This window comes from Triticum urartu, chromosome 2 (genome assembly GCF_003073215.2).
Source record: "Triticum urartu cultivar G1812 chromosome 2, Tu2.1, whole genome shotgun sequence".
Lineage (NCBI taxonomy): Eukaryota > Viridiplantae > Streptophyta > Magnoliopsida > Poales > Poaceae > Triticum > Triticum urartu.
The window spans coordinates 13,686,318-13,711,704 of record NC_053023.1 but is presented as its reverse complement, the minus strand read 5'-3'; the positions used below and the strand labels follow the sequence as shown (position 1 = coordinate 13,711,704).

General features: G+C 44.6%; 1 pseudogene; it reads right to left on the bottom strand.

Moving 5' to 3' along the window:
- Positions 1-2,071: 2,071 nt before the first annotated feature.
- Positions 2,072-6,434, bottom strand: LOC125535141 (annotated as a pseudogene).
- Between the last annotated feature and the right edge of the window lie 18,953 nt (positions 6,435-25,387).

Below are 25,387 nucleotides of genomic sequence, written 5' to 3'. Positions count from 1 at the left end.
TGATGTCGGAAATCGTTCAAACCTTGCATGGATGCCTACCATGGGTATGTCCACCTACCTGTAAAAGTTGGGGTCAGTCCTGAGATTTGTAAAAAATAGTATATTCAAATAAGAGTGTTCGGGTAGACCAGAAGGATATGTTTGGGAGCACCTCGTTTCTCCACATCCCTTAAATGACCCCAATTTTTCCAAGGACTTGTATGACCAATTGAAGGCGCCATGCAAGGTTTTTTCCGGTTTTCTACAAGTTTTGCAATTTCCGGAGTTCTCTCAATAAAAAAGGCCAATAAATAGTCTGACGTGTTGCAACTTGCATACGGTGGAGAAAGTCGCTCAAACTAGCTATGGATGTCTACCATGGGCATGCCTAGGCCAGATGGCATGTCCGACATGTCACAACTTGCATACCATGTCAAAATTCAAAAACCAGATTTTTTTAAGGTCTTACAGAAGGGGAAAAGTGTAAAATGGGTCGGCCTAGGGTGGAGGGTGGGGGTGCAAAAGTGCTAGCCTTTTTAGCGGTACAATGCTAGTTAAACTAGCGAGCAACCACACATGCTGAATTTTCAAAAAAAAAAGCAAGCACATAGGAGAATATTCTCCAGTAATTCCGGTGCATTTGTTGTTATTGCTTCTGTAAATATAGTAGCTAAATAATCACACCTTGTTACATAAGGTAAGTATTATATAATAGTTCGGTTTTTCATGATTTTTTCCATTCCTCTGTGTAAATAGCCAAATATGAGTTAACAATCAATAACGTCCTCACCATCGTGCTTAATTAATTCCGGCCGTACCCACATGTGTTGCTATAGACGTAGCCTCCAGGTGCCGATGCCGATCCACGTGCGCAGTTTAGTACCACATCGCTTGGCGAGTTGCAGTGAGGTGGATGGAGGACAATAAAAGGAGGGGTGATGAACTCACATCTGTGAAAATTTACCACAATGAGAAGCTATTTTCGGTTTTTTTGGTTTAACGAAAAATCGTTTGGTTTCTAACTGAAAAAACCGAAGATTAAATGGTTTCCAGATCCGAGAACTAAAAAAGAAACCGCAACTTGAAAAAACCTAAATTTTTGTTTGGTTTGGTTTTCAATTCTTTTTGGTTTTTGGTTCGGTTTTGCACACCTGCCCACTTGTGCTCGCTGGCTCTCACGCGCGCGACCTGGGCTTGGCCCAAAAGGCCCACGTGCCTCTGCTTTGTTCGCTTGCCTAAAAAACAATTGTATACTTTTTTGAAAATTGGTGAGTCTAGAAGAAACATAAAAGGAATATATATATATGGAAAATTCAAAAAAAATATTAGAAAAAAATGATTTTTTGAAAAAGTTCATCGATTTTGAAAAAGAATTCATAAAATCTAAAATTTTTGGAAAAAGTTCACAAATTTGAAAAAAGGTTCATTTATTTAAAAAAACAATCCACTAATTTAAAAATGGGTTGTTTTGAATAGAAAGTGTGTGAATTCAAGGTCAACATCTTGGTGTCCTCCGCATTGGGGGCAATCTTCATCCTCTTTTCCTCGAGCTTGGCCTTCCTCTCTTCGATCATGGTCCTCCTTTCTTCGAGCTTGATCTTCTTCATCGCCTCCATCAACTGTTTGAACATCTCTGCCTTCCTCTCCTCCTTGTCCGCGTCTTCCACCTGCCCGTCCTCATAGCCCCCTCCTCCTCCCTCGCCTCCGTCGTGGATGATGTCGAGCACCAACCGTGCCCGGCTAAGCTGCGACGAAGAATACTCAGGGAAGAGCGGCACCGCGTTAACGTCGACGATGTAAGACACCGTACCGGCAGGGGTTCTGAGTTGCTTGGCAGCGTATTAGTACGAAGGCTTGTAAGGCTCCGTTCTGAGCTGCTTGGCAGCTTATTAGTACAGAGGCTTGTAAGGCTCCGGCCACGGCGTTGTCTGTACTGTCGGCGCGTACATGTTCCGGCCCATGGCAATGCGACATACTTTCAAAAAAGACTATCCTGCCCGTTATTATAAAGGGGTATAGGTTAATCTCAGCTGTCGATGTATTTAGGGGGTGTACCAAAGCAGAAGTGGATCCACAAAGAAACCTAAGAATGTACAATAATTCAAGAATTCAACTTTACACATTCCCATTAACAAAAGATACAATAGCATGTCCTAGAATTCATAGTTTTGTAGACAAAGAATGAAATATTGCTTAGAGATTGTGACACATACTCGGTTCATATGCACTCCAAATACTATTTCCTTATTTTTATTTTTGCGGTACAAATACTATTTCCTTATATAACCAGAATTTCGTCACTTGATTTCTTCATGCGGCACTTGTTTACCATTTTTATCAATTGCCAATCCTTTTTCACCTGCTTGCAGCACAAAAAAGATACATCCGATTAAAAAAAACTCTTACCATCCTGAAATTGGGACTAGCGAAAACTTGTTTCCGAGGTATGTACCAACGAGCTATGTCAAAAGAATTATAGAAACGGTTGCTGCTTTAGGAATAATATATTTTAAGTTCTTCACTTGTTAAAAGGCAAGAAGTGGTAATAGTAAACTATAGGCATGTCAACTGTCCAGCATGTGAATTGCACTAATTCTGAAGTATGTGTAATGTAACAAACTTAAACAATGGAACACAACATCAAATCACAACCAAATTACAAGGGCGGTAATCTGCACCAAGGCACAGTTGAACCCATAAATTATCATACATCAAAAGCACATGTCAGCATCTACAGGATTGGCAAAAATAGTAAAGGTTGTTTGGTGCTAGGGTATTTCCCATCAAGGTAATAAGCATGAGTCATCACAGGAAATGTTTCACATATATAATTTCTAATACACAGGAGCGACTAACCAAGGGAAGTGAAAGTTACACAATGAAGGTAGTTAAGTGGAAAGAAAGAGAGGCAGCTAAGGGAAAACCTGAAGTGCGTTCTGTCAGTGAGCCAATGTTTTGTGTAGAGTAGAAACTTCCTCTTGGGAATTGACAGTCTTGTTGCTTGAATTTCCATGCAGCTTTGGGTGACACCCAACAAGATGAAGTGCTTCTATTGAGGTTGGCAGACCACAAGTAGGTAAAGACTGGAACTCTGTGCAGTATGATATGCTCAGAACCTTGAGGGCTGTGAGTCTCCAAAAGTTTACTGGGAAAGATGCTGCTGTCAGTTTGGGGCATTTCTCAATCACCAAACGTTTCAGTGAAACAAAAGTACCCAAGGAGACTACAGAAGAGAGCAGTGGACAGTTGGATATTTGCAACTCTGTGACTGTTGTACACAAACTATTATTTGCTGGCACCAGAAGAGATGTCATGTTGGGCAGATCTATCATCTCAAACGAGTACAAAGAGGACAGCACTTGAAGAAGACTTTCCAAATTCTGATCTGATATGTCAGAGTGGCACAGCTGAAGCTTTTGGAGAGAAGTAAAGGTGTGGAGTCCCTCTGCGGCAACAAGATGCTTGCAGCCAGCGTTTATGTTTAAAACTATGATAGATGCTAGATGGCTTTGATGGAACAGTCCCCTGGAAAGTACACTAGTCGTAGAAATGTCCAGGGTGAGTATCTCTGATCGTGATGAAGAATAAGGAGCAAGCTTCATATTAGATATCAATAATGTACGCTCCACTGTAAGCTCAGAGACGGATGGCGGAAATGCAGGAACTTGAATCAACTTGGGGCAGTCTACAATCTTTAGCCTCTGGAGACAAGGAAGCGGGTTTTCCCTCACTTCAGACCACTCGACCAAGCTGGGAAAATCGTCAAGCACAAGAACCTTTAGGGAAGGAAATGCCATGTCATCAGTACCATAAAACTCATGCCCAATTCGCTCGACCGTGCACAGCTCCTTCATATGTAATTGTTCGAGGGATGGCAGAAGGCCCAGTGCAGGCAGAGCTCCCAAGCTCCTGCAGTTAACAAGGTGCAAGGATTGCAGCTCCCTCAGCAACGCCAACTGTAACCAACTGGGAGATGTCACACCAAGATACCTTATAATGCTAAGTTCCTTCAAGTTTTGATGTGGCTGGAGGTTTTCTAGTACTTCACAATCAGCCACAGGGGTGAGAATTCTACAAGCTGAACTCCATTCCAGTGTGAGCGCCCTAAGATTCTCGTTACTTTTCATGTCGGTCTTGCTGGCTTCATCCTTGCTCAAGACATTGTGAGGCCTTTGATTTTTAGCTGGCCATGGAGACCTTTTATGCCCTTCAGCTCTTGCAAGGCATGCCCTCCCCCCTTTTTAACACGGAACTCAACTGATCCCTGCAGGTTAATAAGCCGTCCAATACCCGGTAGCTGTGCAATGTACTTCATGTCGATTCCAAGGTGCCGCAACTTTACAAGCCTACTTATTCCTGCAGGAAGCTTATCAAGGGAACACTTATCTTCAAAGCACAAGGTTTGCAGATGGAGCAGCTTGCTTATGGACTCTGGAAGACTCCGAATGGTGCGAGACAGCGACAAGTAACGGAGATGGAATAAACAGGAAATAGCTGGTGGCAACTCAGTAAAGTCACAGTGACAAACATCAAGTGCTCGCAGATTCTTTAGCTTACCCAGGGAGTCATCTTCAAGAAAATGTGGCCAATTTCCAAAAACTATGACGGTGCGTAGGTTTTTTGGGAGTATGTTGATGGCAGCATTGACGTCTTGTAAGCTGCCCGTGGTGACCGATACATGGCGCACAGTTGAGGGGATACGACGGGTCATGCCAGGCTCAATTTGACAGCAATCTTCGGTTGAAGCTGACACTGCCATATCATGGATCAAGTCATGCATCTTATAGTGTGTGCGACGGCCCTGCCTGAGAGCATGGAAGAAGGACCGAGACAGCAGAAGATTGAAATAATCTGTGCCCAGATCCTCCATCCTTTTGCCAGTGCCACTTTGCGGTTGAATGAAGCCGTTGGCCATCCAAAGGCGTACCAAGGTTGTTTGGTCGAACTTCCAGTTCTTGGGAAATATGCTGCAGAACGCAAAGCACTGCTTGAGTCGTCCTGGCAGGTAACTGTAGCTCAACCGCAGCAAGGAGAGAGTGATATCTCCGGAAAATTCTTTTTCCGAGATAATACGCCAGTACTTTGTGCTCTTTGTAGCTCCAAGCAGTCCTCCCATCAGCTTGGCAGCTAAAGGCAATCCGTTGAGCTTGGTAGCAATCTTCCTCCCGATCTGTTCCAGTTCTTCAGTGCACTCCTCATGTGTGCTGCAGCCCCTAAAGGCAGATTCCTTGATCAGGGACCAACAATCATCAGTGCCCAATGCATTCAGGTAGTAGGTGTGAGATGCATCTAGCATGTCAGCCCCCTTTGGTGTCCGAGTGACAGCAATAATCCTACTGCCGCTCTCCATGGATGTTAGGGGACTGAGGATTTCGTTGTAGGCGTCGTTGGTAAAGGGGTCGTCACCCCAGATATCATCAAGAACAATCAGAAATCTCTCGGACGACATGAACCGATTGAGCTTCAACTGAAGAGTTGGAAACGTGGCATCTTTGTCGATGGATCCACCGTATCTCGGGTTGGCTGAACGCAAGATTTGCTTTGCGAGTTCCACCTTGTCAGGCTTGCCGGAGACATGTGCCCATGCCCTGAGATCAAAGTGGGACTTGACTCTGAGGTCGTCGTAGACTGACTGGGCGAGCGTGGTCTTGCCCAAACCACCGAAGCCAACAATGGAGATGGAGACAACCTTGCAGGCGGTGCAGTGGGGCGAGGGCGGCTCAGTCAGCATCTGCACGATGTCGTTCAGCTCCTTGTTGCGGCCAAACACCTTCTGGCCACCCTGGAGCAGCGTGGAAGCGTCAAAATTCGGCACCGGAGCGGCGGGCGGCAGACCAGACCCTTGTGCTTGCTTGAGCAGAGAGCTCAGAGTGCTTGCGACGGAATCGAGATCCTTGAGGAACCGGCGGCGCGACGCCTCATCGCCGCCGCCGCCGCCGCCGCTAACGAATCGCTTGCCCAGCCTGAGAGCAGAAGAGAGTGGATTGCGATTTGACTTTGAGGAAATACTGGATTCAACCTGGAAAGTGAGGAGGCTGTGGTACTCCATGTCGTCCACCAAGTCCTCGATGCCGTAGAGGGCCTCCTTGAGCCGACCCATCCTCGCCGGAGAGCTCCTGTCGTCGTCGGCCCACAGGAGGCCGCGGACCTGGTCCAGCTGGGTCGCCACCTCCCGCAGCTTGCCGCTGACGTGGTCCCCGGCGCCGGCGCCCAGCAGGCACCTCCGCATCTGCCTCTCGCCCAGGCTCCGGAACTGGTCCACCGCGCGAGCCAGGGCCCGCAAGGCTTCCTCCAGCACAAGATCCATGGGGGTGGAGGCGAGGGGCGAGGGGGAGGCGGATCCACCGATGGCTCCTATCCCAAGCAAGCGAGTATTGGATGGAATGGCGTGTACTCAGACCAGAGCTTAGCTAATGGAGCATCCCCTCCGCCGTCTCCCTCAGTGCCTCGATGTGAACACGATGTAGCAAAAGTGCTACGCTTACGGTCGCTTTCGTAGGGACAAAATTACTGTTCTGACCTATAGGACTAACTAAATCTTAATTTGACCTCGTTTCAAAATAAATTTCGTTTCTGACCTTTTTCGGTGACGCCAAGATCCCTGGCGTCTGGGTTACGTGCCCGTTGACCTGCTGACGTGGCAAAGGGGCCAGACGCCAGGGACCCTGGCGTCTGGCCCTGGTAACAAAATAACCCTTGGGGAAAGTGTGTGGGGCCCAATCCACAACCCGAGCTTGAAGAACACTTGGAGCTCTCACACTCTCTCCTACCCCTCAAGCTCCCCCTCAAATCCTCTCCAAAAGGTACATCCATTAGGTGGATCTTTCCATCACTTTGTTGCTCTTGTTAATCTCCCCCAAATCATTCAATTATTTTTTGTCAAATCTTGTTATTTTGGTTGCATTTTATACATGTTGGTGGAACCCTAGTTCATGTTTTCTCCCTTATGTTAGTGTGAATGGCTTGGTTAACTTTGATAATATAGTGCTATGCATGGTGTGTAGTAGGAATATATGCTTGTTGAGTAGAAAGATTGGGGGTTAGGGTTAGTTAGTGATTAGGGTTAACTTTGCTTAGTGTGTGTTAATTAGTGATACTTTTGTGGACATCACCAATAATTTAGTCTTGATATGATTTGGATAGAATTAGATGTATTTGGATAAACACACCAATTCTCATTGAAGTCTTAAATCCATTCATGTTATTTTTAGATGGAGAGACTTGTTAATGTTCATTACATGGACAAGGAGGCATTCTTGAGTAACAATGCCGACACGGGTGAGGAACCATTGGTTTTTGATACAAGCCCTAGCTATGAGGATGTTGTTGCAAAAGTGAGACAAGTCTTAGAGTGGATGGACACCAATGTTGATGTTAAGTTAATAGGAAGGTATGATGTTGGAGTTGGAGCCAAATCTCGCTTGAAAAGTATGCCTATCACCTCGGATTTGCATTGGGATGTATACAAGGAAAAAGTATCCCAATCGGAAGACAAGTCACTTGAATTGTTTGCCACCAAGGTTGAATCTCCTCGGTTTACCATTGATTTGAACCGGCATGTCTCTTCCCCAATGGATGACATGAGCGAGAGGACAATGGTGCCACTTGTTGAGCATAGGGTTGTGGTTGATGCCCCCAATGTTTATCCCCCACCACGTCCCCGTGTACCATCTATCAAAGCAAATGAGGTTGAGTTGTATGCCCCCAATGCTTCTAGCCAACCACCAACTAGCCAAGCAAATGAAGTTGAGGTGATTGCTAGTGACGAAGTAATTCAAGAGGATGAAGATGTTTATGATGACGACGAAGAGCAAGAGGAAGGGTTTCATGGTAATGATGTTGGTGACTTGGATGCGTACATAGCGCAAAAGGACAGGGATCGTGACTTGCCTTTTAGGTGTCAATATGCGTATGACTCGGATGACGAGGGTCCAGTTGAACAGTTGGACGAGGATGGATTCACAAAGGAGGAGAACCAAATCCACTTTGAGCTGACGGGCTTACAAAAAAGAACTCACTTGTTTAAAGATCTCAGCCTTGCCCATAAAGCTGTTGTTGACGGTGGAATGAGAATGACGGCGATTGAGCCAACACCATGCCCGGATCCAGGAGAACCAAGGGTGGAGAATGAGGACGAGAATGCTTATTTGAAGAAAGGATTGAAGTTTCTGAGCTTGCCTATGCTGAAGTTTTGGTTGGCTAACTATGCCATTCGAAACCATAGGCCAATTTATGTTGAGCACTCGGACACGAAGTTGCGTTACACCGTGGTGTGTGAGCAAAAGGAATGCACATGGAAGGTTCGTGCAAGAAAGCTTAAAGAAACCGAAGAATGGGTGTTGAAAAGTTGTGATACCACTCATAGATGCAAACCGCCATCGAAACGACTTAGAAAGACACACCGTCAACTCACATCTGAGTATCTCGGATACAAATGGATGAAAGACATAGCCTTTGATCCCACTGTGAAAGTGAGGTTTCTCATGCGGACGGTGAAAAAACAATTTGGTTATGAAGTCAAGTATGGGAAGGCATGGAAGGCAAAGGCAAATGCTATTAGGATGTTGTATGGTGGTTATGAAGAAGCATACAACCAGCTCCCAAGGTTGTTGGCCGCGATTGCACATAGGAACCCGGGCATGTTTCATGTGGTCGAGGATCACGAGGGAGTGTTCCACCGTGCCTTCTGGAGTTATGGACAATGTGTGGAGGCGTTTCAGCATTGTCTTCCGGTCTTGTCTATAGATGGCACGTTCTTGACCGGTAGATATAAGGGCACACTAATGGTAGCAATGGCGCACTCATCAAACGACAACGTGTTGCCGTGTGCATTTGCTTTGGTGCCTTCAGAGCACCAAGACAACTGGGAGTGGTTCATGGGTCATGTTAGGCACAACATGATTGGGGCTAGGGAGGTATGCATCATATCGGACCGGCATCATGGCATACTCAAGGCAATGGACATTGTTATTCCAGGATTTCCAAAGCTTCACCACAGATGGTGCATGAGGCATTTCGTGGCCAACTTTTACCGGGCATGTAAGAGCAAGGAGTTCAGCAAAGACCTTACCCATGTATGTGTGGCCTTCACCACCCAAGGTTTCGATGCTCGGTACAACAAACTCTTTACAGCGGTGAACGAAGGGGGAAAAGAGTTCTTAACTAGGAATTTAAGCGAGAAGCACAAGTGGGCACGCGCTCATGACGATGGTGGTTGGCGATATGGCGACATGACGAGCAATCTCGTAGAATGTTTCAACAATGTGTTGAAGGGTGCTCGTGCATTGCCGGTGACTGCAATAGTGGAGTACACCTTCTTCAAGCTTAATGAGTACTTTCAGAGGCATTCTGAAGAGACTGCAAAATGGATAGGTGAAAAAAAGGATTATCCGGAAAAGGTTGATGAATGGTTGCAGTTACAAGCAAGCAAGTCTTCACGGCAACAAGTTATCATATTCGATAGACTTGAAATGATCTATCAAATTGATGAGCCAGGTGGCACAACACGAGACGGTAGACAATATGGTGGTGATGCATTTGAGGTGAAACTGAAGACTCGGTGGTGCCAGTGCGAGAGGCCTAGTAAGTATCATTGGCCATGCTCGCATTTGATAACGGCGGCGAAGGTGAGAAACATACATGTTAATGATGGAAAGACCGTGAGGATGCAAGAGTTCCATGTAAGTTACTAGGTTGACATGGGCGCCAAGATTTCACCCTTTCTTGGACCAATCACAGTGGCCTGAGTACCATGGCCCTCATATTAGGCCAGACCCTCTTCTGAAGGTGGAGACGAAGGGTAGAAGGAGAACTAAGAGGTTCAGGGGTGATATGGATGACCTGGCTGGATACACTGGCATGAAACAATTTGGTAGCGGTCATTTCATGGAGGCTCCTGACATTATCAACTGTGGGGTGTGCGGTGAAGGGGGACACAATGAGCGGACATGCAAGAATAAGAAAACCAAAAAAAGAAAAACAAGTCGTGGAGGCGGCACCGATGGTGAACGAGGTGGAAGAGGTGACGGTGGTGGTGGTCGAGGAAGCACAAGTGTCAGAGGTGGTAGTGGTGGTCGTAGAGGGAGCACAAGTGCTAGAGGTGCTAGTGTTCATAGAGGGAGTACAAGTGCTAGAGGTGGTGGTCGAGCTAGCACAAGTGCTAGAGGTGGTGGTCGAGCTAGCACAAGTGCTAGAGGTGGTGGTCGAGCAGGCACAAGTGCTAGAGGTGGTGGTGGTCGGAGAGGAAGCACAAGTGCTAGAGGTGGTGGTGGTCGTAGAGGAATGGTTGATAATGGATCGGCCTTCGGTTATTTGCTTAATCCAGATGGTTGATCTAATAATAATGGTATATTATTTGTTCATACAATTCCTAGCATTTATTCATTTACTGTATTTACGCATTTACTCTCTTTATGTCTTGTGCTAACAATTGTTCTTTTTGTAGGCATGGCTTCATCCGGTTCTAGGACGAGGCCGGCGTGCGCAGACCAAGAGGACATGCCGAAGACATGGATGGAGGCCAGTTTGGACAAAGAGAAGGAGAAGGATGTGCCCACACCACCATGTTGGTGTGGTGATGTTTGCAAGCTGAAGGTGTCCACTGACCGCAACAAGTCATGGACAGAAGGTAGAAGGTTTTTCGTGTGTCCCAACTATGCACATGATCGTCGAAGGCCAACTAACGCATATGACATACCACCGGTATGTTAGGTGTACATACAAAATATGTCTAACAAAATCATGGTTTATATGTAGTCCCCTCCTCCACTTTGCAAGTACTTCACTTGGATAGATCACGAGGTACCAAAAGATGTCCAAGAGGACCAACGTCGAGATTGGTTACGGAGGCAGCGCCTATTCGAGGAGTCCTATGCACGGGGATTGGAGCGGGAGCGTCGTGAGAAGGAGGCTCGTGAGCGCAAGAAGCGTGAACAAGAGAGGGCACGCAAAGAGAAGGAGGCTCGTCAAGAAGAGAGGGCAAGAAAACTTGCAAGGGCTCGCGATGCACGAGAGGAGGACGAGGCACGTGACAAGAAGGGAAAGTGGCCCCGTACTACTCAGTAGACAAATGGAAAGGCACCGGCGTCGATGATGAACTGTCGAGACTTTGTTTAATGTATGAACTTGTTATTCGAGACCTTGTGTGGTCATGAACTACTTATGTCATTCGAGACATCGTGTGTGAACTTGTTATTCGAGACCTTGTGTGGTCATGAACTACTTATGTGCAAACTATGCTTTGTTCATATTTTTGTTTGATTTCCAATGTTTAAAAATGTGTGCAACAAGTTTAAAAGAGAGCACTTTGCCTAGTTTGCAAATGTGCACACCCAGACGCCAGGGTTCCTGGCGTCTGGGTGTGCACATTTGCAAAATGCTCTCTGGATCGGGCATCAGACAGATCAGACAGGGGTCTGTTTACCTGCGCGAGCAAAATGATCCAGACGCCAGGGTGTGCATAGCCAGACGCCAAAGACCCTGGCGTCTGGGTCCTTATCCTATCCAGAGAGCAAATATCGTGTGGATAAGATTCCCACCTCTACCCCTCTCATCCATTCATCTCCACCCCACCTCTACCCCTGTCATTCCTTTCATCTCCACTCACTCTCACTCTCACCTCTAGCCGTCTCGTCCACTCACTCTCATCCAGTACCATAACCCCCCTCAAATCTCTCACAAATCGGTCCGGTTTCACCGTTGGATCTTCAGGATTTCGAAACTAGAAGGTAAATCAACTACACCCCCACTTATTGGTTGGTTTCAGGATCTCCAGTATCATAGTTTTGTGTAAACCCTAGTTTGTTTGCTTTCCTCGTGGTTTAATGTATCATAGGTTAGGTACTAAGAGATTTGTGTGTTGTAGATGGCTAATGGTACTCAGTGGGTGCTTAGCCCTGTTGTTCATGTCCAAGGCTTTTCTCCATGTGTTGTGCAAGTTAGTGAAGTGGACCTCACTTTTGATTGGTTGAAGACTAAATTCATGTTGAAGCAAGGGTTGAAGGAAGAGGATTTTGTGTACTACGTCAGCAGGAAGCAGTCAGATGGCCCCGGAGAAAGAAAATTGGTTGACATAACTGATGATGACAAGATTCAAGAAATGCTGCAAGAATGGAAATGGAAAAGGGTTGTTGACTTGCATTGCTACAGGAAACCGAGTTATATGCGATGTTCATGTCGTTTCAACTATCGTGGACCATCGTGGTCATGAACTACTTATGTCATTCGAGACTATTTGTGTAATTTGAGATTATGTGATGAACTTCTCATTCGAGACTATTTGTGTAATTTGAGATTATGTGATAACTATGCTTGTCATTTGCTATTATGTGAACACTAATGTTTGTCATTCGATACTATAGGTGTTTGCTAGAACAAAATATCTATGTCATTCCATACTATAGGTGTTTGGGTGCTAGAACAAAATATGAACAAAATGAAAAAAGTACTACACCAGGGCCAGACGCCAAGGACCCTGGCGTCTGGGTGCCCTGTTTCTGCTGTCCAGGACTCTGCTTTTGCTTCCAGTCGACCCCCAGACGCCAGAGACTGTGGCGTCTGGTCCCCTGACTTGAAACCACACGCCAAGGACCCTGGCGTCTGGGACCCTGTAGATTATTTTGAACTTGCTGTTTGACACAAGAAGATAGCACATATATATTCATATGATAGGTTCATACAACACAGAAGATAGCACATTTCACACAACTTTCACCACGACAAATGTAAGCATACAAACGACAAGTTCATAGATTTTTCGTCACGCCAAATTCAAGCATACATAAGACACCAAGTGCATACATATGGTACCAAGTGCATACATAAGACACCAAATTCAAGACAACCTAAGAAGTTTTTAGCACGACACCAAGTTCATGCGTACAAACGCCACCTAGTTCATGCACTTCCAAACAAGAAGCTCACTTCCTCCTTCCTCTCTTCACAATGGTTGCAAGTGTAGGCTCCTCCTCTTCGTTAGCCTCCTCCTCCTCCTCCTCGTTGTATGCCTCCTTCTCCGCCTCAATGTTGGCCTTATATCTTTGCATTCCTGTTGGGATAAGCTGATGAGGATACTCCGGACTATGGAATTGTGTATTCCATGTCTTCTTTCTACCTTTCTTGCCTTGTGTCTTAGCTATGGCTTTGCCTTTCCTAGAGCGACCATTGCCTTGTGTCGGTTGTGTAACCTGTGATGGTTGTGGAGCATCAACATCATACTCATGATCCTCTTGATGTGTTGCATCATACTCATGCTCCTCATCTTGTGTTGGCTCCTCTTGATGTGATGGCTCCTCTTCATGGACCTCCTCCTCCATGTCCTCATCGTTCTGGATATAACGCCGTCTATTAGCTCTGGCGCGGGTACCAGGTGCATACACGTCACTGGACTGAGCACCATGGCAAGAAAGCATTGCTGCCATCTTATGGAACCGCTTCTTGAACTTCTGCAACAACACAAAATATGCTATGATATGAGATACAAATAAATAATCCGCGAAAAGAAACTTTTATAATATATTGATCACACCTCCATCGTGCTCCTAAGAGTCCTCTCAGATAATACACCACCAGGTGGATGACTCAGTGCAACATTGGCATCGTTGACGCACAGAAGCAACGATCTGCCCTGCAATTCATGAACAAACCAAACTTATGTATTTGAAAGAAGACAACATGATGCATGCAAGTTTGTTAGAATAGGTCAAACAGACTACCATTTCATCATGCATCGGTGCATAGTCAACGTGAGCCCCTCTAGTGTCTCTCACAGCCGTGTTGAAGGTATGATAACCTTCTGCAGTCTCCGGGTCTTCAGACACCAACTCCGACCACTCCTCGTGAGTCCAACCAGGCTTTAGCTTTAACCGGTAACGATCCGCATACCACACTTGATACTTCTGATATGCTGACTGATTGTGAGGTCTATTCTCTGATTGCACTAGTGTGTCTCTTTGATTCCAAAATTCTATCCATGCACGGTGTTTGTTTGCCCAATCCGATATATCCTGATTGTTCCTTCGATCGAACCTACAAATGATGCACGGAACAAAGCATTAGCAAACATTGACTTATTCAATACTCTACTACATACTCAAGGCATGCTTGCTCACCGATGCAGAGATAGCATTTCCTCCTTACTCTCCTCAATTGAATACCTTGTCTTCTTCCAAATTGTCTTGCCACACGGTCTACAAAGTGCCACTCGACTGCGAAGAAGCATATCATTGGGCACCTCGCCCGCCAAAGATGGCTATCACGCGTGCACATCTCATTAAGATCAAAGTCACGATCTTCCACATAAGGCAACCAATATACCTGCAAAACAAAGAGATACATTGTTAGCTACAAGTTTCATTCTTGACTAAATTTTATCTCATCGAACTTCTCAAAACCTGCTCAGCAGTCAAGGTGTCCAGCTCGTTCATATAGCACTTGTATCGCACATGCGAGCTTCCTGTGTAGACTGTCACTTGTTCCCAATTGTAAGCAAGCGTAGGGCGCCGATATGGATCATCATCATGCAACCCGTCATGATTACCCCGTGGGTTTGCCATGAGGGGGTTCTTGAATTCGGGTCGTCCAACCGGGATCCGCTCCCACATCCACACGGATAGGCTCCAAACAAACTCAGACAATGAGGATGTATCTCCCTTCCTCCGACACGCCAAGTCAAGCTGCAATCAAACAAACATGTTAGATATGGAGGCGCATGACAAATGCAAGATAAATGGTTGCAAATATCTCTTACCTGACGATACAAATATGCTAGTGCGGCCGAACCCCAGCTATACTGTGTATCCCAGTTATTGAGTAGCTCCAAGAGCATCCAGAGGGCTGAGTTCCCGGTTGCATCTGAGAAGACTACCTTGGTTAGTACATACCAAAGATAGGCCCGCGCGTACTGCTGCACAACCACGTCATTGGCATCCTGAGGGCACGGATTGGTGTTTCCTCTGACCATTTTTAGCGAAGAATGCCTCACTTTCGCGGTATCGGCCTTGCCTTCCTGAGGGCCCTCGGGCTGAACGCCAATTAAATCGGCAGTCCATTCTCGCCAATTACCCACGCTGACACGACCGGTAACAGCTTGTCCATTGATAAGAAGGCCGCTTATCATAGCCATGTCCTGTAGGGTCATCGTCATCTCCCCACATGGAAGGTGGAACGAGTGAGTCTCCGGCCTCCAACGATCCACAAGTGCGGTCAGCACCGCGTGGTTCACTGGCGGAGCGCGTCGCTTAAACTGCAACACGAATGGGAGAAGACCCAATCTCCGAATGTAAGCCTCATATCGCGGGTCGTAATCAAAGTCATCAGCGGAATGACCCCTCATGCGCATAGCAACTACTTGCTGCAAATAAAGTGATGTTTTAATAATCAATACAAGAACACAAATGAGAAACAACGAAAATTGACCTAGTCTTGCTTCTTACCTGTCCATTCTCAATGGCACGAGCACGATGCTCCTTATCCCACTCATCGATTAATCCGTCATACCAAGGACCATCACCATCTGCCATCCTACAAAACAAATCACAAACATCTATGAATACATGAACAATATCAAACAATTTCCTTCTCCAAGTTTATGCCATATGAAAACACCATTCTTCTCAAACATAACCACATCATTTCTTTCTTCTACATATGCACACATATCATCTAGAGTACCAAATTTCACCATCAAATAAATTTCATAATCATCATCCGCCATTCTATTGAACAAATCATGTCACACACAATAATCAAATTTCATCATCTCTTTTGCATAAAAAAATTTGCCATCTATATATTCAACTATATTATCATACCACTTCACATTTTTATCTTCTTCATATGCACACATAATTATTCTCAAACATACCAACATCATCTCAATCAAATAAATTTGTCAAATAATATGGTGTCACATATGCAAATACATATCATCTAGAGTACCAAATTTCACCATATCTTTTGCAAATATAGTATGCCAACAATAGGATTATCTACACATACACACATCATCTATCAAACCAAATATAGTATGCCAAAGTCTATTTTACATACACAAATCATATATTCATCACCCCTCTTAATTCAAAAAAAAAAATCCTATGGACAACATATACACAAAACAGAATTGATTTTACCTACATGTTCAACTACACATCATCTACTGCCTACCTAATCATCTATCAACTACAAAAAATTTCCTAAAAAAAAGAAACCGTCTACTCATCTAACATCACCTAGTGTTGAATAATGCATCCAACCAAAGAGGGGAAAACAAAAACAAATTGGAGGGAATGGGGGAGAATACCTCAAAGAAGCTTGGGGGGGTCAGATCTGTGAGTTTGAGGGGTTGATGAAGTAGATCAAGGGGGGTGGTGGTGGGAGGGAGAGAAGGGGCGACGAACTGCCCCTTGTTCGTCGAACCAGACGCCAGAGAAGATGAGATTGGGATGGGTGGGCTGGCCCCGCGGCGTTATCCACTTACCGGGGCCAGATGCCACAGTCCCTGGCGTCTGGCCCCTTTGCCACGTCAGCAGGTCAACGGGCACGTGGGCAGTGCGGGCCAGGGGCCAGACGCCAGGGTCCCTGGCGTCTGCTTCGTAACCCAGACGCCATCGACCTTGGTGTCACCGAAAAAGGTCAGAAACGATTTTTTTTGGAACGAGGTCAAATCGGGATTTTCTTTGCACAATGGGTCAGAACAGTAATTTTGTCCCTTTCGTAGTAGTACTCGGCTTTTGGCGATTATTATAACTTTCTAGCTAGCTGCCATCTTTGCAGGTTTTCGGGCGAGCCCGTTCTACTTCCCGTGCCCGTGACCGTTCTGCCTCTGCCTCTTAACCGCATCTCCAACGCGGACCTTCAAACCTCTCGCAATCATTCGGATCATAATGTTCATATCACGAAAGTCATCTAACGTGGTTCTGTATCAATTCACGGCTCAGTCCGAACATGTTTTCTTTTATAAACCGGAGTAAATATGTAAGGTTTATGGGAGTCCGAACAGATCCCAAGCCCGTTTCTGACCGCTCTGGCCCATCAAAAAGCCCCCCTCCCCCGCACGCTTCCTACCCGACGCCAGATGCCCGCATTCACGCCGCTGTAAAGCACGCTGCTCCACATTGAAGGCGACTCAGGACGGACACGACCTCTTGCTGTCTCCGCTATTGAAGCGGTGCGCTGGTCGAGGGCGTCGCCCGCCACACGCTCGACTGAACACATTTCCTCGCCGCATTCAAACCCCTCCATTAAACCCATGTGGAAGCCAATAAACCTACTTCAGGAACACGTCCGTTCATGAGCGGGCCGACATTAAACACAATGCCCGTCGAGCTCCTCCCATCCGCCCTCTATTTAAACGAGCCAGACGCCGGGCAAGAATCACACCCCTTCGCCGCTTTCTCATCTCCTCCTTCCCATTTTCTCCACTCTTCCAATGGCTTCCGAAGAACAGTTCTCCGGCATACAAGCTGGCTGGGTGGCCCGTGTAGGACTGAAAGTATGTCTAGAGGGGGTTGATTAGACTACTTAACCAAATAAAATTTATCTTTTTTTTTCAATTTTAGTTACTAGTCATCAACCCGTGCACCTGCACGGGCTAGCACTATTAGTATCAGATACAACAAAGCTGTTTTCAATTAGAAATATTGGACAAAAATATGAATAATTTGATATGGGTTATTATTGTTACGCATGCTTGTTTAAGCAACGTTACATTGCTTCAGACTATTTTGTGATTAGATACCTTACGTCCAACTGGGTGACAACCTTATCAATAGTGTCATTGTGTGATGCCAAGCAACCACAAATTTATAGATGATATGTGCAAATATGGATGTGCTACCTTATGAAGGTTATGTAAGTGTAAGGACATATGTGTTTTGTTGGTAGAAAACATGGTTACCAATGCAAGTTTTGCTGGATATATCATGTATTTGTGACCTATAAGTTTCTAAAAGGTATAAAGATGTAGTGTTTTATTGTAGCATATTCCCATCTTGCACTGCCTAAAAAACATATATCTTCTTTTCTTGTCATGCAAGAATGGTAGAATTGTGAAAAATCTGATTTTTCTATACACAATAATGGACATATACATGCATAGTTTTCTACCAACATACCTAATATCGTAGCAAATAATATAGATATATAAAAAAGAGTTTGTTGTATGTTCTCGTTACTATAATCACCATAGATTATTCAGATTTTAAGTTCTTATCTCAACCAACAAATTCTTAAACAATACTCCCTTCATTTCTTTTTACTCCCCATATAAGATTTGGTCAAAGTCAAACTGCACAAAGTTTGACCAAATTTATATTAAAAAATATGAACATCTACAATACTAAAACTATATAGTATGAACATACGTTTCATGGTGCATCTGATAATATTGATTTCATATTATGAATGTTTATATTTTTTAATATAAAATTAGTCAAACTCTACAAAACTTGACTTCGACCAAACCTTATATGCGGACTAAAAAGAAACGGATGGACTACATTTTATGATTAACGTGGATGGCAGTTTTTATATATTTTTATCCATACTATATACATATATGTATCACATAGATAATAATGTGATCATAAATATGTCTAGATTTGTGGCGCATGATACGTCTAGATTTTCTTGTTACTTCAGTAATTTATATGTATTCATACATGCTTTAATAGCTAATTTTACTTTTTGTTTTAGGCCTAAATAAAGGCATGCATAGACATACTATATATACAGATACATATTACCAATCTGCACCTAGAAAGAATCATGTGAATCCATGTTATTCACCAATCACATGCAAGCCAGGCAATGTAATATATCTTTAAAAATATTCGTATTATGCACATGCATAATACTCCCTCTGTTCCTTTATATAAGGTGTATTTGTTTTTTGATAAAATTCTAGAATGTAAGGTGCATTTCATCTAATACCTCATAATTCCCTTGTCAGCCCTCCAGCGAAATGGAAAGTATCTCTCTCCTGATTGTCTGTATCTCTCCTTGTAGCAAAAGAAGGAAAATATCTCTCTGTCGATTGCATGTATCTATTGCTTTCCAGGACTAACTGATTTACTTGCCACTAAATAACAAATTTACCAAGGATAATTTCGTCCTAACATGTCTCTAATTTTGTGCCTTGGTCACCGTGTCAAAAATAATACACCTTACATAAAGGAACGGAGGGAGTACTAATGACGCTCCAGGTGATTCAGCGTATGCATCACGACACCACTACTACTTTGCACCTGGCCACACTCGATGCAGCTGAATTTGGTCTACTGCTCTAAAACATAATCGTGTTAAGTGTGCTCATAGAAACACATGTACATAGCAATTTATATCATGATCGGACACATGGTTTTGGCATGAGTCCATACATCCAAAATAGAGTCGCACATTAAAAAAATTCAGGATAGGTATTACTTGCATGTGGAGTTGGAGAACCAACGACGAATTAAACAACATCAGAGAGATAAATAGTTGTGCTTGCTGCCCACTGTAGGTTCTCCGATGGCTAGTTTACCAATTACCACAACAACATGATCTACTTCAAACCATCATCGGTGCACCTCATCCTACGTTGCATCGACCATTTAATCCATTATTATCATGGTTAGATTGTAGTCTTCCCCAAATAAAAAGCCAAGAAGAACTTGTAAGAGGTCGTAAATGATAATTTACATTTTTATATCATCAACGTGGGTGTACCCCCCCCCCCCCCCCCCCCCCCCCCCCCCCCCCCGCCGCCGGCAGCCGCCCGCGCGGCGGTAGGCGGCGGGGGGTTTCCCCGCGCACCCGCCTCGACGTTGGAGGTGCCCCACCCCGCATCAGACGCCACCGCCCGCCTCCCCAGCTCCTGGTGGCCGCCGACGCAGGCCCTCTGTGGCGGCCGTCGGTCGTCGGAGCTGTCGCTAGCCCTCCTCCCGATCCGGTGTGGGGGTCTCCTGGGAAGGTCCGACTGCCAGATCAGGCCGGCTCGGCCCTGGATCGGGGACGGCTCCTCTCTGGCGGCTGGTAGGTCGGGGATCGTCGGATCCGCCCGGATCTGGCCGACGCGGCCCTGCCTCGTCGCGCGGCTTGGGTGCTCACGGTGTGGTCTCCCTGGTGGCGGCGGTGTGGGTCGTTCTCCGTGTTTTGACGGGATGTGCGCGGTGGGTGGATGCCGGGGCGGCGGCCTCGGGCGGTGTGGACGGCGTGGCCTCTCGACGGGCGACGGCTGTGGGAGCTGGTGGTCCGCGACTTCGGCTGTGCGGGTGGCGAGGTCTCGGTGGACGTCTACTACGGTGGGTCGGGGTGCCCCGTCACCCGGCGTGCCTGCTTCGATGAAGTCCAACGCCTTCTCCTGCTGCGTGCGCTCCCCTGGCCAGGTCTTTGGCTGGGTGGATGGGACGGGGGCGGGATCGGGGGAAACCCTTGGCCGTCGGCGGAGTCCACGACAATGGCGGCGCCTTGTGGGCATCGGTTTCCTTCTTGGAGGCCTTGTCGAGGTGCTATCCCGTTTCTCACTGTGCTTTTCATTTGGGCGAAAGCTCTAGTTCCCCTTGCGGGTGACGGCGTCGTACCTTCGTCGCGTTCCTTCTTGAAGGCGTCGCCTGGGGTTCACGGAAGCACGGTGGGCACTTTGTGGTGCGTGTGAGGTGTTTGGCGGCGGCAATGTGTGCGTCGTTTTATCTATTCTACTGCTGATCTTCATCTTGTGGTAGCCCTCCATTTGCTTGGCGATGTTCTAGCGTAGGTGATGGTCGTCATTTGGCGTCATGGTGGCGTTGATGGCGGAGGAGCCTGCCAAGGTTGGCACCTCAATCTGCTTGGAGATGGACCAGTGGAAGATGGTGGAGACGACACATGTGAGTGCGTCAGACCGGTTTATACCTCAGACCCGGTATGTGGCTAGTCTGGGGATTCCGGCTTTTGATGTTAGGATTAGGTGAGTGGTTTGGGTAGTGGCCCAACTAGCACCCCTTCATCATATGGATAGGAGTAGCGGCATATGTTGTCTAGATGGTGGATTCGGGCTTATTGTTGTAACACTTTGTAAGGTCCTCGAAAATAATCAATAAAGTGGCCGTATGCATCTCCTAAATGCAGAGACCGGAGATCATCCTCCTTTTCTAAAAAAACATGGGTGTACTTTAATGCCCGGATGGATGGAGGGAGACATGGCAACACTAACAATGAGGAAGACTCTCATCATCCCTCGCATCACCTGGCTTCAAGTTCCTTTACGGTTCGCTTGTGGCCATGCGGGTGGGATAGTGCACTTGATGGTGATGGGGAGTTAGGGACATCCTTCGATGAGAGAAATCGCTAACATCGGCCATATGTAGGAGAACAGGATTGAAGGGGAGATGGGGTCAGTTGGCAGGTACAGGAGCCGACGGAGATGTTTTTCCTTTTTTATCGGTCGGCAGAAGATTTTATTCATGGAGTTTCACGGTCATCAACTGAATTTCTTCTCTTTTTTTTCCTTTTTATTGTTAGAGTTTTTCTTAATGACGCTATGTTTTTTAGGAGTGGATTGATGTTTTTTTCAAAACGTTGCACGTGACAGATGCCATTATTTGGACGGAATCATCTTTGTTGGGCAAGTTTTTTTTTATCTTGGGCGTACTTTCACAATTCAATGGGTAAGGCTGGAAAGGTGCGGCCATGTACAGGTGCTGTGATTTGCCTAATAAGATACTTTCCTTTTTTAATTAGCATAAGAGATTCACGTATCCCATTTTTTCCCTTTTTTATCAGTAGAGTTGTAAGGCAAGTGGTCTATCTCTTTTTGTACAGCAGGAGTCTATCTCTTTTTTAAACGAACGGATGGATGCCTTTTTAGTTTGTTTCTAAATATCGGACGTGCCAGATGCCATTTTATTGGATGGGGCCATTGGAGCTAAGGCTGACTTAAAAAAATGTACAAGAGCGGTTAAGGATGGCAATGGGTCGGGTTTGGATCGGGTTGAACAATCTCAAGTCCATATCCATGTTCATGAAGACAGTCTTTGCCCACCCATGAAAAAATCCATGGGTGAAAAATTGTGTCCATGTCCAAATCTGATGGATATCCATACCCATTGGATATCCATTGGGTCCTCTCGAGACATATAAATAAGACATAACACAATATTAACATAAACTCTTCCATTCTTCACCTCGTGGTAGGCTAGGCTTCACTTATGGTAAATCAACATCCACTAACAACCTAAGATCATTTAGTATTTTTCTAACAGATGAGAATGACGAGTCATTTAAGGAGGAGGTAAAAATAAGGGAAGGGGTGTTGGATTATGTTACAGAGGGGATTGAATGTCAACTAAAAAAAGTTACGATGGGGATTGTGTAATTTCTTATGCATGTTTTAGATTAAAAAAGTGTAAAATTATTGTGGGACATATGACCGTGGGGCAGGGATAGCAGATTTTCCCCCATTAAGTCATACTATCGGGTCGGGTTTGGGTATATTCATGGGTACAAAATTATATCCATGCCCTATCCACGAACAATCGGGTCGGGTTTGGGCGCTGCCCATGGACACAAAAGCATATCCAAACCCTATCCATTCGGGTTGGATATCCATGGATATCCATGTACATGGATAAAATTGCCACCCTTAGGAGCGGTGGAAGAAATGTTTTTCCATTTTTTAATGGCAAGAAAAGACTTACGTATCCCATCCTTTTTCCTGTTAATTAGACAACACAGTTTGGGATACCTAGGTGCCCAGGCTCCTTGCGTAGATGCCGTTGGATCATACTAGTTTTCGCTGATAAGATGTGTTTAAATTTTGCATGCATACCTGCATTACTATTTTCCTATTTGTTTGCATGGCGTTACCACTATGGAAAGTAATAACGGTTGTCTAATTAATACGTGTCATTATTTATCCCCTCTTGATAGGAAATTATAACTAATTATTTGTCGTACTTTTTGGCATGTGTGGTAGATGCAAGATAATTAATTAGAAAAATACTACGTAATATTTTTAGCACGTACAACAACACGTATGCATTTTCATCGGGTATAACAACAACACGTACAAATTTTCATTGGGTTAACATCAACACGTATATATTTTAATTGGGTATAACACCAACACGTGCATATTTTTATTAGGTATAATACTCACTAACTGGTATCACGGTCTAATAAAATATACATGTAGGTATCTCGGGTACATGTACAACTTAATAAAACATGTGAAATTGATGGTTATTTACAAATAAAATTTGCATCGAGCTATATATATTTATGTGAATATTTAAAACATGTGAAATTGATGGGTATTTATAAATAAAATTTGCATCGAGCTATATATATTTATATGAATATTTTCATTGGGTATAACACGAATGCGTATATATTCATGTGTATACTAACATTGAGGTATTTATGTAAATGTCTATATTCACATCGAGGTATGGTAAGTCATATTCATATATAGGTAAATTGTTTGGGACACCTAGGTGCCTGGGCACCTAGGGCTGTTATGGTAAGTCATATTCATTAGTGCATGACACACAATTGACAAAATAATGCTTTCCATATTTTGTTTGCATGCACTAGTATCGTAAATGGTCAATGATTTCTTTCCAAAACAAAAATAATCTGAACACTCGTACTTGGGGGCGTATATACATACATGTACCCAATATATAACCACGTGTACATGTTAATATGTTATTTGACCATGATACCAGTTAGTGGGTAGTATACCTAACAAAAATATGTACATGTTGTTTTATACTCAATGAAAATATACACATAAATGTCATAGCTTTTAATAAGTACGTGTCGGTGTTATATTCAATAAAAATATACACATACACATACACACCTCGTTGTGAATATAGACATTAATATATAAGATAAAATAAGATGGGCAGATTTTAGCAATTCTAGCAAGTCTAGTATCATCCTACACATGCAATTTTAAAAGTATAGCAGGAGAAAGTAAGGCATTACACACGTAAGTAAAGGAGGGGTTTGGAGATTTCAAACATAATGAAGGCACGATGATTTTTGGCGTCGTTCCGGTAGGTGATGCTATCGTACGTCCACGTTGATGGAGATTTCAACCCATGGAGGGTAACGATTACGCGAGTCCACGGAGGGCTCTACCCACGAAGAGTCCACGAAAAAGCAACCTTGTCTATTCCACCATGGCTTACGTCCACGAAGGACTAGCCTCAGTCGGGTAGATATTCACAAAGTAGGCGATCTCCTTGCCCTTACCATCTCCTTGGTTCAACTCCGCATGATCTTGGAGGCTCCCAAGTGACACCTAACAATTCTAGGAGACACCACTCTCCAAAAGGTTCAGTTCCACACATCAGTGACTCCCAAATGGTTTAGTTCGGTTGCACCGAGATGAAAAGCCATATCAATCCAAATGGTTTCGGTGAGACCGAATGAGAGTGAGTTGGCCAGACCTAAAGACATTCAGACGGTTTTGGAGTTCAGTCTTTGACAGATCAGTGACACCTAGTGCGCCTCACCCGGAGGGTCCGAAAAAGACTTGTTCAAATTTTGTGATGTAGCACGAAGAGAACTGAGAAAAGAAAGCATAGATAGCTAGAGAAGGTGCTTGTGCATTCTTGTACATCCTCTTGGCTAGAAAAACCAAGACAAACAAAACAACAAGTGGATGTCCTTAAATGAGGAAAAATGCATTGCAACATGCTCACACAATAAAATAGCAAATGAAATATGTGTCAAACATGCACAACCAATACTAGCATCTATCACACAATTAGCGATGACTAGGTCATCTATATATGAGTATATTGACTTAGGAGCCAAAAGAGAACATTTGATCATAGGTCATACTCATCGTTTAAGCACAAGTGGGGTTACCACTTTTACATAAAGCATTTATGTGTTCACACCATTAGATGTTTTAGCTCAATTCTTAGAGCAAAGCTCCCTCTAGATGTGATATCCCCCCAAAGAGGGATGAACTAACCTTGGGTTTTGTCGATGATGACTTCATGTAGATAGTGTAGATGTGGATGTAGACCATGAAGAGTTGGGAGCAATCCTTGGAGTTTTGCACTTTCAATACCTACATGAGTTAGTCCCACAAGGAACATACAAGGATATCCATAGACATGGAGTGAAATGCACGTATGATGATGTCCATTAGTGCATTGAATACCTTGTCCCTTGTCTTACCAACAAGAGGGTTTGTTACTCTGTGAACTAGTGCAAAATGTTGAAGTTGGTTGCACAGTTCCTTGCCATGAATGAATATGAGTGAAGTTTGTTGGCAGAGTCACCCTAAAAAATTCTCTAGTTCTTCTTTTTGGTACCCACGTCAATTTGATGGAAATCCTTGGAGTTGTGGTAGAACTTGATGAGGCCTTTGGAACCCACTTGACCAAAGCTTGAGGTGGTTCTTCAATTGAGTCAATCTCTTCTT